Source organism: Moschus berezovskii, chromosome 1, assembly GCF_049115385.1.
Source record: "Moschus berezovskii isolate FMDL1 chromosome 1, NW_MosBer_1.0, whole genome shotgun sequence".
NCBI lineage: Eukaryota > Metazoa > Chordata > Mammalia > Artiodactyla > Moschidae > Moschus > Moschus berezovskii.
Window position 1 is genome coordinate 128979321 of NC_142460.1, and position 14576 is coordinate 128993896.

Here is a 14576-nt window from a genome sequence, read left to right on the forward strand (position 1 = left end):
GAGACATGGGTTCAACCCCTGGATTGGGAAGGCCCCCTGGAGAATGGCAACTTATTCCAGTATTCTTGCCTGGAAAATTCCATGGATGGAAAATTCCATGGACACAAAATTCCATGGCAGGTTACAATCCATGAGGTTTCAGAGTAGGACAGGACTAAAGAAACTTAGCACGCATGCAATGGCTAATAACATTGAGCATCTTTTCATGCACTTGTTCGTCATTCCTATATTTTCTTTGAAAATAAATGTCTATTCAGACCATTTTCCCATTTTTTGAGTTGGACTGTTTGTTTTGCTATTGAGTTATATGAGTTTTTTATATATTTTTTTATGTTAACCATCCTCTTGAATATATGGTTTACAAGTATTTTTTCCCACTCTGTAAGTTGTCACTTCACTTTGTTGATTGTTTCTTTTGCTGTGTAAATAATTATTTATGCTCATTTATTTTCTTGCTACACTGCTATTCATGTTTGATACTTTGGCAAGCAATCATTTATGTATAAATTAAGTCTCAGTTAAGTCTTAAAAGAATGAATATTTCTTTTAACGATAAAGCCATTACTTTTTCTGATTTTAATGAGTTGATGAAATCTAAATTTTTAGATTTTAGAATATATCCAAACTACTTTTTTGAATACCAATATTTCCAACATAATATACACATTTTAAAAATCCCTCACAAACATGTATATAAGATGGTAGCACAGGAAGATCTTGACTTATCTCCTCCCACAAACACAACATACCTATGAGAATAGAGAATAACTGGATGAACAGAGCTTCCACAACAAAAGGCAAAAGACCCACACTGAGCTTGAAAGGAGAGGCAGAGAAGTGGGGCCTCACCAAGAAAAAAAATGCACATACCAGTCACAGTGATCCACAATTAAGAGAGATCACAAAGGTACAGATCTTTTCCCTAAGGAATGAGAGATTAGAGCTCCACATCAGCCCTTCGATCCTACACAGGAGAAATGAACCCCTAGAATACCTGACTTTGAAAATCAATGGAAAATATACCAAAGAAAACTATAGAACTGCAGGTGAAATCCACTCTCAAAGAGCTCATGTGCAGGCTAACTCAACCCAAAATCAGCAGAAAAACATCAGGCTGAAAAGCACATGAACCATAGGTGAAGTGGACTCACTAATCTTAATACATCTAGTTGAGAGGCAAGAACCAGTTGGGACACTCCCCAGGGACTGAGACACTGATGGGAGCCATTTCCGTGATCTCAGGCTACCTTACTAATGCCAGCACTGGAGGGTGCCATTTTGGAATTCTCCTTAATTTGTTAGTATCATTGGGCATGCCCACTGAGAGTCCTGCCCATCCCTACGGCTCAGCTGGGCCTCACAGTTGGGGAAAGGCAGGCAATAGCCCAGCCCACCAGCACACCACAGCAGCTGTGGCCCCCCCACAACAGGAAGGGGGACACAGACCACATAAGGAGCATCTCTTGAGCGCCTGGCTCTGGTGGACCAGTGGGATCGCACTTCTGAACTCCACAGAACAACTCCTAAATAAGGCCACTCCTTCAAGACAAATCAGATAGCTGATTTACCTAATTCACAGAAACAAGCACAGAGCTGTATGCAAAATGAGGGCAAGAGGAATATGTTCCAATTCAAGAACAAAATGAAACCCCAGAAAAAGAACTAAACAAAATGAAGATAAACAATCTGCTTGATAAAGAGTTCAAAGTAATGGTTATAAAGATGCTAACTTCTCAGAAGAAGAATGGATGAACATAGTGAGAACTTCAACAAAGAGATAGAAAATATAAGAAAATATCAAATATAAGTTATAACAGAACTGAAAAATACCCTAAAGGAGTTCAACAGCAGATTGGACAAAGCAGAAAAATAAATCAGCAAGCTGGAAGACAAAACAATTTAACTCGCCCAGACAGAGAAGGGAAATGAAAAAATAATTTTAAAAGTGAAGATACCTCAAGGGACCTTTGGGACAAAATCAATAGAATAAAATTCACAATAAAGAGATCCCAGAAGAAGAGAGCAAGGAAGGACTAGAAAACTTACTTGAAGAAATGCTGGCCGAAATCTTCTCTAGTCTGGAGAAGGAAACAGACATTCAGGCCCAGGAATCCCAGAGAGTTCTGAATAAGATAAGCCCAGAAACACACACCTGACATATTATAATTAATACGGTAAAAGTTAAGGATAGAGAATCCTAAAAGCAGTAAGAGAAAATAACTTGTTATGTACAAGGGAACCCCCATAAGGCTATCAGTGGTTTTCTCGGCATAAACCTTAAAGTCCAGAAGATGGTGGGATGATATATTCAAAATACTGAAAGAAAAAACTGCCAGCCAGAAGTACTGTATTTGTCAAAGCCATACTTCCAGAAATGAAGGAACATAAAGACTTTCCCAGACAAACAAAAGCTGAGAGAGTTCACCACCAATAGGAGTTCACCACCTTATTGAAATGGCAATAAGAAATACTAAAAGGAGTTCTTCCAGCTGAAATAAGATGATGCTAATTAGTAACATGAAAATATATAACATACTCTTCAACTATGTACAAAAATAAACTCAAAAAGAATTAGACTTAAGTGAAAGATTGAAACCACAAAAATTCTAGAAGGAAACATAGGCAGTTAGCTCTTTGACATTAGTTTTAGCATTTGGATATATCTCCTCAGATAAGGGCAACAAAAGCAAAAACAAACAAATGGAATTATACCAAACTAACAAGTTTTTGCACAACAAAGGAAACCATCAACAAAATGGCAAGGCAACCTATCAAATGAAAGATAAATATGCAAGTGATCTATTCAATAAGGGGCTGATATCCAAATATATATAAAGAATTCATACAACTCAGTATGAAAAAAATCAACAACCCAATTAAACAGTGAGCAGAGGATCTGAATAGACACTTTTCCAAGAGAGGCATACAGATGGCCAACAGACATATATAATATGACAGTAATACTACAGGTGTTCAATAAATATTAACAATTGCTAAATAAATGAACATATAAATTGTGTAAAAGCAAAGGACACAGTACAAGACAGCAAAAGAAGGTGGGATGTACTTGAGTTTGGCTTCTCTAAGAAAACCTTATTCCCAGGATGGCCAAGCAGATAAGAGGAGAAGCGAGACCCAAGAGCCGGAGGAGGCACACATGTGAAGATGCAGAGCTGGGACCAACTTGCTCACTGAAAGATCAAATGAGACTAGTGGGTATGGGGTGACAGAGCAGGGAGCTGCAGAAGCCACACTCCCGAACATGATACACATGTTTCTGCCTCACGCAAGTCTCTCCCTAGCAGACAATCCTCTAACATTTTATCCAACATTCAAGACTCATCACCAATCCCAACCTTCTTAAGAAATCTCTCCTGACAACTCCAACCAAGAACTAGGTGCAGTAGTGTTGGGGGAGGTCATTGAAAAGACATGATCCTTGAGCTGAACCCAGGCAATCAGAGGCTGCTTACTCCCTCTCTGTCCTTGGAATGTACACTCTACCTACCATTCCCACTGTGGGAACTCTTCTGAGGACACAGCCTTGAGAAAGCATGGAATCCTTGGGACAGTCTGGACAGAGGATGCGACTGAACCCAGTTTAGGCCTCTATGTAAACTTTTCAGATTCTAGCAGGTGGGTACAGAAATCCACTTTTTAAAAAATATATATTTATTTATTTGGCTGTGCTGGGTCTTAGCTGTGGCATGTAGGATCTAGTTCCCTGACTAGGAATTGAACCCAGGCTACCTGCATTGGGAGTGTTAGCCACTGGACCATCAGGGAAGTCCCCAGAAATCTTCTTATCATGCTGCTGCCCAAAACAAGCCTCTGAAGTAAGCTCCCTTGCTTATTAAACCCACCAGCTACCAATCTGGAATGATTTGCCTCTTTCTTGGGTCTCTCCCTGCCTCCGTGTATGGCAGTCAGTTCCTGATTATACCCAGGAAGCTCCTGAGGAGACTGAAACCCTACAATTGGCAAGTCATGCAGGAGACTGAAGAAACGGGCTTTGAAAAAGAGGCATCCATGGGGGAAATCTTGAATTGACCATCAGTCTCTGTGTGGGGATGGGTGGCCTGTAAGTCAGATGCTTGTGGACCGCCACATGAGTATGGGGATGCCTGGAAAATGCCAGCTGGCATTTTGGGTTTGAGAAACTGCACATAGCACACTGCACCAAAGAAGGGAAATGAAGGGCTGCTCCATCTACTGTGGGCCATGCTTAGTCACTCAGTTATGTCCAACTCTTTGCTACCCCATGGACTGTAGCCCACCAGGCTCCTCTGTCCACGGGATTCTCCAGGCAAGAATACTGGAGTGGGTTGCCATGTCCTTCTCCAGGGGATCTTCCCAATCCAGGGACTGAACCCAGGTCTTCCACATTGCAGGTAATTTCTTTACCTACAGAGCCACCAGGGAAGCCTAAAAGTGAAAGTGTTTGTTGCTCAGTCTTATCTGACTCTTTGCAAGTCCATGGACTGTAACCCACCAGGCTCCTCTGTCCATGGGATTCTCCAGGCAAGAATAATGGTGTGGGTTGCATTCCCTTCTCCAGGGGTTCTTCCTGACCCAGGAATCAAACTGGGGTCTCCTGCATTTTTAAAGACTCTGCCTGCAATGCAGGAGACCCGGGCTTGACCCTGGACATCAAAGCCCCATTGGAGGCCAGAGCTTGAGTTAAAAAGTTGGAAGAAAAGCTGAGATTAGAGAAAGACATGGAACTGTCCATTACTCTTAAGTTTGGGGCCACCGGACAAGATGGGAGGGTAGGACAATAAGTTTGAGATCTTAGCATACCATTTTGCAAATACAGGAAGACACAAGTTGTCATGGATAGGTCCAAGTGCTTGTGATAAAGCCTGATTAGGACACTAAGAGGTGAAATCCCTGGGAATGTGAAGAGAATAAAGTGAATGCTATGGTGATTGATGAGGAAGCAGATGAAACACTTGATGCCATCCAATTACAAAGGGAAATTTTAAATAGCAATTACCTCAAAACCCTAGGAGAAAACTCACATTTTTTTCTCTGTCTTTTGAAGTTGTAAATCTTTATCAAGTCTTTGAAATATAAACACTCTGGGATATAACCAAAACACTGTTCACAGAGACTGAAAAAAAAAAGACAGGGAAAGAGACTCTTTAAAATACAGACTGTTGTAGAAGTTCCTTTGCCCAAAAATCTAGTCCACAGCCTCCGTAAGATCAAAAATATCAATAAAAGGCTCTAGCCATATGAGTGGCTACCTGACTCATAGCTAAAGATTTGGGATAAAAAGCCATGGAGTTTCTGTTTTTGTCTGTATGTTTATGTAAGTCTATAGATATATGTTTGTGTATGTGTGATCTTTTCCTACCTGCAGAGGGTATTACCAAAATTGTTTGTAAAAAACTACCAGAAATGACAAGGGTTAAAGAGAATGACTGTATATGAAAAAAGGCTTTAAAAAATAGAATGTGGGGTTTTTAAATAAAGAAAGGTATGAAGAACATTGTTCATTTGTTTTGGCAAAGAAAAAAAAGTAATTTTGTCCTAAAGTAAAATGATTGTTCCAAGACTGAAAAACAGATAGGGCAAAACCTGGAATGAATATAGAAAGTTGTAGGTGTGTAGAAAAAACCTATTGAGAAAGAAGTTTCATGTGTAGTCAAGCTAAAATTGAAACAGATATATTTAAAAAGAATAAAACAGGCTGAATGGATACAAAAACAAGACCCCCATATATGTTGTCTGCAAGAGACCCACCTCAAAACGAGGGACATACACAGACTGAAAGTGAAGGGCTGGAAAAAGATATTCCATGCAAATAGAGACCAAAAGAAAGCAGGAGTAGCAATACTCATATCAGATAAAATAGACTTTAAAACAAAGGCTGTGAAAAGAGACAAAGAAGGAAACTACATAATGATCAAAGGATCAATCCAAGATGAAGATATAACAATTATAAATATTTATGCACCCAACATAGGAGCACCGCAATATGTAAGACAATTACTAACAAGTATGAAAGGGGAAATTAACAATAATGCAGTAATAGTGGGAGATTTTAATACCCCACTTACATCTATGGATAGATCAACAAAACAGAAAATTAACAAGGAAACACAAACTTTGAATGATACAATAAACCAGTTAGACCTAATAGATCTCTATAGGACATTTCACCCCAAAACAATGAATTTCACCTTTTTCTCAAGCGCACATGGAACCTTTTCCAGGATAGATCACATCCTGGGCCATAAATCTAGCCTTGGTAAATTCAAAAAAGTTGAAATCATTCCATGCATCTTTTCTGACCACAATGCAGTAAGATTAGATCTCAATTACAAGAGAAAAACTATTAAAAATGCCAACATATGGAGGCTGAACAACATGCTGCTGAATAATGAACAAATCATAGAAGAAATCAAAAGAGAAATCAAAATATGCATAGAAATGAATGAAAATGAAAACACAACAACCCAAAACCTCTGGGACACTGGAAAAGCAGTGCTAAGGGGGAAGTTCATAGCAATACAGGCACACCTCAAGAAACAAGAAAAAAGTCAACTAAATAGCCTAACTCTACATCTAAAGCAACTAGAAAAGGAAGAAATGAAGAACCCCAGGGTCAGCAGAAGGAAAGAAATCGTAAAAATTAGGGCAGAGATAAATGCAAAAGAAACAAAAGAGACCATAGCAAAAATCAACAAAGCCAAAAGCTGGTTCTTTGAGAAGGTAAATAAAATTGACAAACCGCTAGCCAGACTTATCAAGAAACAAAGGGAGAAGAACCAAATCAATAAAATTAGAAATGAAAATGGAGAGATCACAACTGACAACACAGAAATACAAAGGATTATTAGAGAATACTATCAGCAATTATATGGCAATAAAATGAATAACCTGGAAGAAAAGGACAAATTCCTAGAAAAGTACAACTTTCCAAAACTGAACCAGGAAGAAATAGAAAATCTGAACAGACCCATCACAAGTACGGAACTAGAGGCTGTAATCAGGAATCTTCCAGCAAACAAAAGCCCAGGTCCAGAAGGCTTCACAGCTGAATTCTACCAAAAATTTAGAGAAGAGCTAACACCTATTCTACTCAAACTCTTCCAGAAAATTGCTGAGGAAGGGAAACTTCCAAACTCATTCTATGAGGCCACCATCACCCTAATCCCAAAACCTGGTAAAGACCCCACAAAAAAAGAAAACTACAGGTCAATATCACTGATGAACATAGATGCAAAAATCCTTAACAAAATTCTAGCAATCAGAATCCAACAACATATTAAGAAGATCATACATCATGACCAAGTGGGCTTTATCCCAGGAATGCAAGGATTCTTCAATATCCGCAAATCAATCAACGTAATACACCACATTAACAAACTGAAAAATAAAAATCATATGATTATCTCAATAGATGCAGAGAAAGCCTTTGACAAAATTCAACATCCATTTATGATAAAAACCCTCCAGAAAGTGGGAATAGAAGGGACATACCTCAACATAATAAAAGCTATATATGACAAACCCACAGCAAACATTATCCTCAATGGTGAAAAACTGAAAGCATTTCCCCTAAAGTCAGGAACAAGACAAGGGTGCCCACTCTCACCACTACTATTCAACATAGTTCTGGAAGTTTTGGCCACAGCAATCAGAGCAGAAAAAGACATAAAAGGAATACAAATTGGAAAAGAAGAAGTAAAACTTTCACTATTCGCTGATGACATGATCCTCTACACAGAAAACCCTAGAGACTCTACCAGAAAACTACTAGAGCTAATCAATGATTACAGTAACGTTGCAGGATATAAAATCAACACACAGAAATCCCTTGCATTCCTATACACTAATAATGAGAAAATAGAAAGAGAAATTAAGGAAACTATTCCATTCACTGTTGCAACGAAAAGAATTAAATACTTAGGAATATATCTACCTAAAGAAACAAAAGACTTGTACATAGAAAACTATAAAACACTACTGAAAGCAATCAAAGAGGACACTAATAGATGGAGAAATATACCATGCTCATGGATTGGAAGAATAAATATTGTAAAAACGAGTATACTACCCAAAGTAATTTATACATTCAATGCAATCCCTATCAAGCTACCAACGATATTTTTCACAGAACTAGAACAAATAATCTCACAATTTGTATGAAAATACAAAAAACCTCGAATAGCCAAAGCAATCTTGAGGAAGAAAAATGGAACTGGGGGAATTAGCCTGCCAGACTTCAGGCTCTACTACAAAGCCACAGTCATCAAGACAGTATGGTACTGGCATAAAGACAGAAATATAGATCAATGGAACAAAATAGAAAGCCCAGAGATAAATCCACGCACCTATGGACACCTCATCTTTGACAAAGGAGGCAAGAATATAAAATGGAGAAAAGACAGTCTCTTTAACAAGTGGTGCTGGGAAAACTGGTCAGCCACTTGTAAAAGAATGAAACTAGAACACTTCCTAACACCATACACCAAAATAAACTCAAAATGGATTAGAGAGCTAAATGTAAGACCAGAAACTATAAAACTCCTAGAGGAGAACGTAGGCAAAACACTCTCCGACATAAATCACAGCAGGATCCTCCATGACCCACCTCCCAGAATATTGGAAATAAAAGCAAAAATAAACAAATGGGACCTAATTAAAATCAAAAGCTTCTGCACAGCAAAGGAAACTATAAGCAAGGTGAAAAGACAGCCTTCAGAATGGGAGAAAATAATAGCAAATGAAGCAACTGATAAAGGATTAATCTCCAAAATATACAAGCATCTCCTGCAGCTCAATTCCAGAAAAATAAATGACCCAATCAAAAAATGGGCCAAAGAACTAAACAGACATTTCTCCAAAGAAGACATAAACATGGCTAACAAACACATGAAAAAATGCTCAACATCCCTCATAATCAGAGAGATGCAAATCAAAACCACAATGAGATACCATTTCACACCTGTCAGAATGGCTTCTATCCAAAAATCTACATGCAATAAATGCTGGAGAGGATGTGGAGAGAAAGGAACCCTCTTACACTGTTGGTGGGAATGCAAACTAGTACAGCCACTATGGAGAACAGTGTGGAGATTCCTCAAAAAACTGGAAATAGAACTGCCATAGGATCCAGCAATTGCACTCCTGGGCATACACACCGAGGAAACCAGAATTGAAAGAGACACGTGTACTCCAATGTTCACTGCAGCACTGTTTATAATAGCCAGGACATGGAAGCAACCTAGATGTCCATCTGCAGACGAATGGATAAGAAAGCTTTGGTACATATACACAATGGAGTATTATTCAGCCATTAAAAAGAATACATTTGAATCAGTTCTAATGAGGTGGATGAAACTGGAGCCTATTAGACAGAGTGAAGTAAGCCAGAAAGAAAAACAGCAATACAGCATACTAACGCATATATATGGAATTTAGAAAGATGCAAATGATAACCCTGTATACGAGACAGCAAAAGAGACACAGATGTATAGATCAGTCTTTGGGACTCTGTGGGAGAGGGTGAGGGTGGGATGATTTGGGAGAATGGCATTGAAACACGTATGTCGTCATATGTGAAATGAATCACTAGTTCAGGGTCAATGCATGTTATAGGATGCTCGGGGTTGGCATGCGGGGATGACCCAGAGGGAGGATAAAGGGAGGAGGGAGGTGGGAGGGGGGTTCAGGAGGGGGAACTTATGTAAACCCGGGGCAAATTCATATCAATGTATGGCAAAACCAACCAATATAATATTGTAAAATAATTTGCCTCCAATAAAAATTTAATTAATTACAAAAAAAAAGAATAAAACAGAGTTTTTAATATCAAAGTATAATACAAAATTAGAATTTGGTTTTCTCCCTGTTTTAAAAGGCGGAGCAGGCAATGGCACCCCACTCCAGTACTCTTGCCTAGAAAATCCCATGGATGGAAGAGCCTGGAAGGCTGCAGTCCTTGGGGTCGCTGAGGGTCGGACACGACTGAGCAACTTCACTTTCACTTTTCCCTTTCATGCATTGGAGAAGGAAATGGCAACCCACTCCAGGGTTCTTGCCTGGAGAATCCCAGGGAAGGGGGAGCCTGTTGGGCTGCCGTCTATGGGGTCGCACAGAGTCGGACACGACTGAAGTGACTTAGCAGCAGCAGCAGCAGCTGTTAAAAGGACAAAGTTTTCTTAAATTATTGGCTTGCTCTAGTAAGGAATTATGAACAAAGTTTTTCTTTACCTTAAAGTAATCTGTCTAGAAAACAAAGATTTTGTTTTTTGTTTTTATCAGGTTTTTGATTACTTAAGAAAATTGAGTCTTCTCTATTAAAGAAGCTAAGTGCTGAACTGAATTGAAGTGCTTTACAACTATATAATTTTTGGTTAAATATTAAATGTCATGGGAAGCATTGTCAAATTTAAGAAGGGATGAAACATTTTCTTTAGGTTATACTTGTATGAAATTCCTCAAAATCTGATGTCCTAGTATAATGTTATCAGTCATAACTTTAAAATGTATGTGACAGAAATAACCAAATTCTCTTGATAACTGCATTATAATGAACTCTAATCAGACCTTTAACTTGGTCATTTTTTTGTCTTTTGTCATTCAGTTCAGTTCAGTTCAGTCGCTCAGTCATGTCCAACTCTTCACGACCCCATGAATCACAGCACGCCAGGCCTCCCTGTCCATCACCAACTCCCAGAGTTCACTCAAACTCATGTCCATCGAGTCGGTGATGCCATCCAGCCATCTCATTCTCTGTCATCCCCTTCTCCTCCTGCCCCGAACCCCTCCCAGCATCAGAGTCTTTTCCAGTGAGTCAACTTTTCACATGAGGTGGCCAAAGTATTGGAGTTTCAGCTTTAGCATCAGTCCTTCCAATGAACACCCAGGATTGATCTCCTTTAGAATGGACTGGTTGGATCTCCTTGCAGTCCAAGGGACTTAGCAGGCAGTTATTGTTTTACTCTGATGCATTGACAAAAGTGTACCTGAAAAAGTGCTTATCCTCAAAAAGATTCGTGGAAAAGATTTTGAAAACTACAGGCTTCTGATAACTAAGATCAATTTGCCTTCAAATAGGAGCAGCAACAATGGACCTTTCAAGTGCTTCCTCTGGGTTACCTGCTCAGTCCCAAACTATGTCATGTGATGGTGGCCAAGACCTGTCCCTGTTCTCCTCCTCCCCCACATCAGTAACATGCCCCAGTACACTGATGATATACTGTCTTGTTTTGTTTGATGATAATATCACACTAACATGTGAAGACTTGCCTCTGCTGCAGGACACTTTACAGGCTTTGCTAGAACCTCTGCAAGGGAGAAGATGGGAGTGAACTCACAGAAAAGGCAAGGCCCAGGCACCACCGTAAAGTTTTGACAGGAGTTTCTTAGTAGGGTAAGACCTGTGTTGTCCCAGAAGCTGTGTTTGATAAGATGCAAGCCTGTACAACCCCTAATGTGAAAGAGATGCCAGCTTTCATAAGGATTTTATGCTTTTAGAGGACTTTTCTTCCCTACCCAGCACATTGTTAAAGAAAGGACACACATGGGACCAGGGGTCAGTGCAGCAAGCCACATGTGAGAAGATAAAAACACTAGTGAAGCCAATTAAAGCTCTGGGCATGTCCCAAGCACAGCTACCCTTTGGGTTGGATATGTCTGTGACTCCAGAAGGTATGGATCAGGCACCATGACAGAGAAAACAGAGGGAGAGTGCCCCTCTGATTGTGGTCCGAGCTCTGGACAATGGAAAACAAGCACAGGTGATTCATGAGTGGGCCCCTGTGGGTCAGGATGTATGGAAGGACATTTGGGTTTGCCCCAGAGGCAGTCCTCACTGTTTTCCGCATCCTGGCTCATAAGGCACTGACACCCCCTGGCAATACAGAAGTTGATGCTCCAGCTCAGGTATGAGCCTTAGCAGCTGATCCTTTAATAGATACAGTGGATTTGGGTGTATAAAAAGGGTAGCCACCATAGTGCTTGGGTAGAACAGCATGTTGCCAAGGATGCCAAATTGCCCTTGAAGTACAGTGACTTGGTTAATGCAGTAACAGAATGTCCTGTGTGCTCTAAACAATGCCCAAGGCAACATTATGGATGATTGGACCCATCTACCACAGTTCTCAATTGGGGAGGGATTGGTAAATTGATTATATTGGCCCCCTCCCTACAAGTGAGGGCTCAAAACATGTTTTGGTTTGTGTGGACACTGTGTGTGGTTTAACCTAAGCTATGCAAACCAGGCTACTACTGTTAGGGGATTAGAGAAGTTGAGGACCCATGCATGGACACCATCCTAGAATAGGCAGTGATCTGGGGGTCACATTTCAAAGGGCATCTGTGTAAGACTAGGTGAAAGAACATGACATTAAATAGAGGTTCTATCTCCCCTACAATATGCAAGACAATAGGGCTGGTAGAAACCGAAAATGGAATATGAAGACAATACATTAAATTACTATCAAATATAATCACTCTGGCAGAGTGAACTAAAATACTCTCTCAGGCTTTGAGACATTTGAATGATCAACCAGTAGGGCCTGTTGCCCTATATGACTGCTTAGGGATCCCTACCAAGGCACCCACTACTATAAAGTTATGGAAATGGTGGGGAAAAAAACATTGCCCAGGCTCTCACCATGGATCAACCTGTTATGCTGCTGAGAACAACAAGCCCCAACACTCCTGGGAATTATCTCCTGGAATTTGCAATGGGACATCTCACCCAGATCAGAGACTTTGCACCCCTGGGTGAAAGGGAATTATTCAATCTCCTCTGGGATCCCATTGTCCTGCTGCAAGCTGGACCTATTGAAACACATGACACCTGGAATGGAACACACAGTATTGAAAGAGGGGAGAAGGTGGGGGTCCTGATCTAGTATATCTCACCCCCAGTCCACCTCCTCACGCCTAAGAGTGCTGCCTACCCAGTCAGTGTGGGTGGTGTGCACAAGCAGGCCAGCTTCCGAAAGCTGTCAACTCCTGTCTCTTCAGGGCTAGGTGGGCATGTTCTGTTTTCCACTGGTACACACATAGGCTGCTGCTGCTGCTAAGTCGCTTCAGTCGTGTCTGACTCTGTGCGACCTCATAGACGGCAACCCACCAGGCTCCACCATCCCTGGGATTCTCCAGGCAAGACCACTGGAGTGGGTTGCCATTTCCTTCTCCAGTGTGTGAAAGTGAAAAGTGAAAGTGAAGTCGCTCAGTCGTGTCCAGCTCTTCATGACCCTATTGACTGCAGCCTACCAGGCTCCTCTGTCCATGGGATTTTCCAGGCAAGAGTACTGGAGTAGGGTGCCAACACAAATAGGAGCCTTTACTAAATTCACCCAGCAAGGTTTCAGTGATAGCCAGCAAGGCCTATCTTTACTAAATACCAAAAGTTCTCTAATAATGAGAAAAGCTGTCCTCAAATTTAAGATCCTAGTGGGTAAGTGGGAAAATCTACTCATCTTATGGCCACCCAAGACAAGCAATGTAGATTTATTCCCTTCCTTATTAAACTTGTCACCTACCAAACTGGAGTGATCTGCCTCTTCCCTGAGTCTCTCCCTACCCTCTGTGTGTGGGAGTCAATTTTAGATTACACCCAGGAAACTCCCAAGGAGGTTGTGAACCAAAATAGGCACTTGTGTCACTTCCCTCTGACTGCTCCATGACAACCTGTACTTCTTCCATAATACTGTCCTATCCTACTTTGTGTTGCAATCATGTGTGCCTTTACCTAATTTTCCTTTATAGATAACAAGCTACTTAAAGACAAGGAATTTGTCTTATTCATCTTTGTAGAAACCTTGCTCCATTTACCCTACAAATATTGTCCATCAGGAACTGAGTTGGGGTGTTGGCATAATCTGACAAGTGTGGGATGTAGAGTGTGGGAAGCATTGAGGATGAGTGGAGAGGAGGGATAAAGACCGTATTAACCAGGAACACCTTTGTCTGCAAGTAACAGAAAAGATGAACAACCATAAATGGAACAATGAAGAATTTATTTTTCTCATATAACCAAAAACTAGGCAACTACCAGCAATTGGTTAGCTACTCAGCTACACCAAAAAGTCAAAACTCCTGCAATATTTTTGTTCAATATCCTTTACAGATTGGCTTTTGACCCCATGGCTATCTCCCCATGGGTACAAGGTAGCTTTTGCATATCCAGAAAACTTGTTGATTTCAAAGAAAGAAGAAAGGGGGAATGGTCAAGGGCCAAGTCAATCATGCCTGTTGTCTTTTATAGGGAAATAAAATAGTCCCTGGCTCATCAGCATCCTCTACCTACATCTCATTGGTCAAAACTGGATTGCATGGCTAGAAACAAGGGAAGCTGAGAAATACAGGAATGTGATTAAAATTTTAGGCATAGGCCTAGATATATGCACTTTGCCACCATAACAAACTCCAGAGTCTCACTGAAAAGAAAGAAAAGAGGAATGTCTCTTGGAATAATAAACATATTATTTCAGTCTCAGGGGTAATCTGTGCCCCAAGATAAGATCACAGATACAAAAGTTAAACTGGGCATCTTAAACCCAAAGACTATGAGTGAGTAGATGAGCAAAACAGGAAGGTGATTT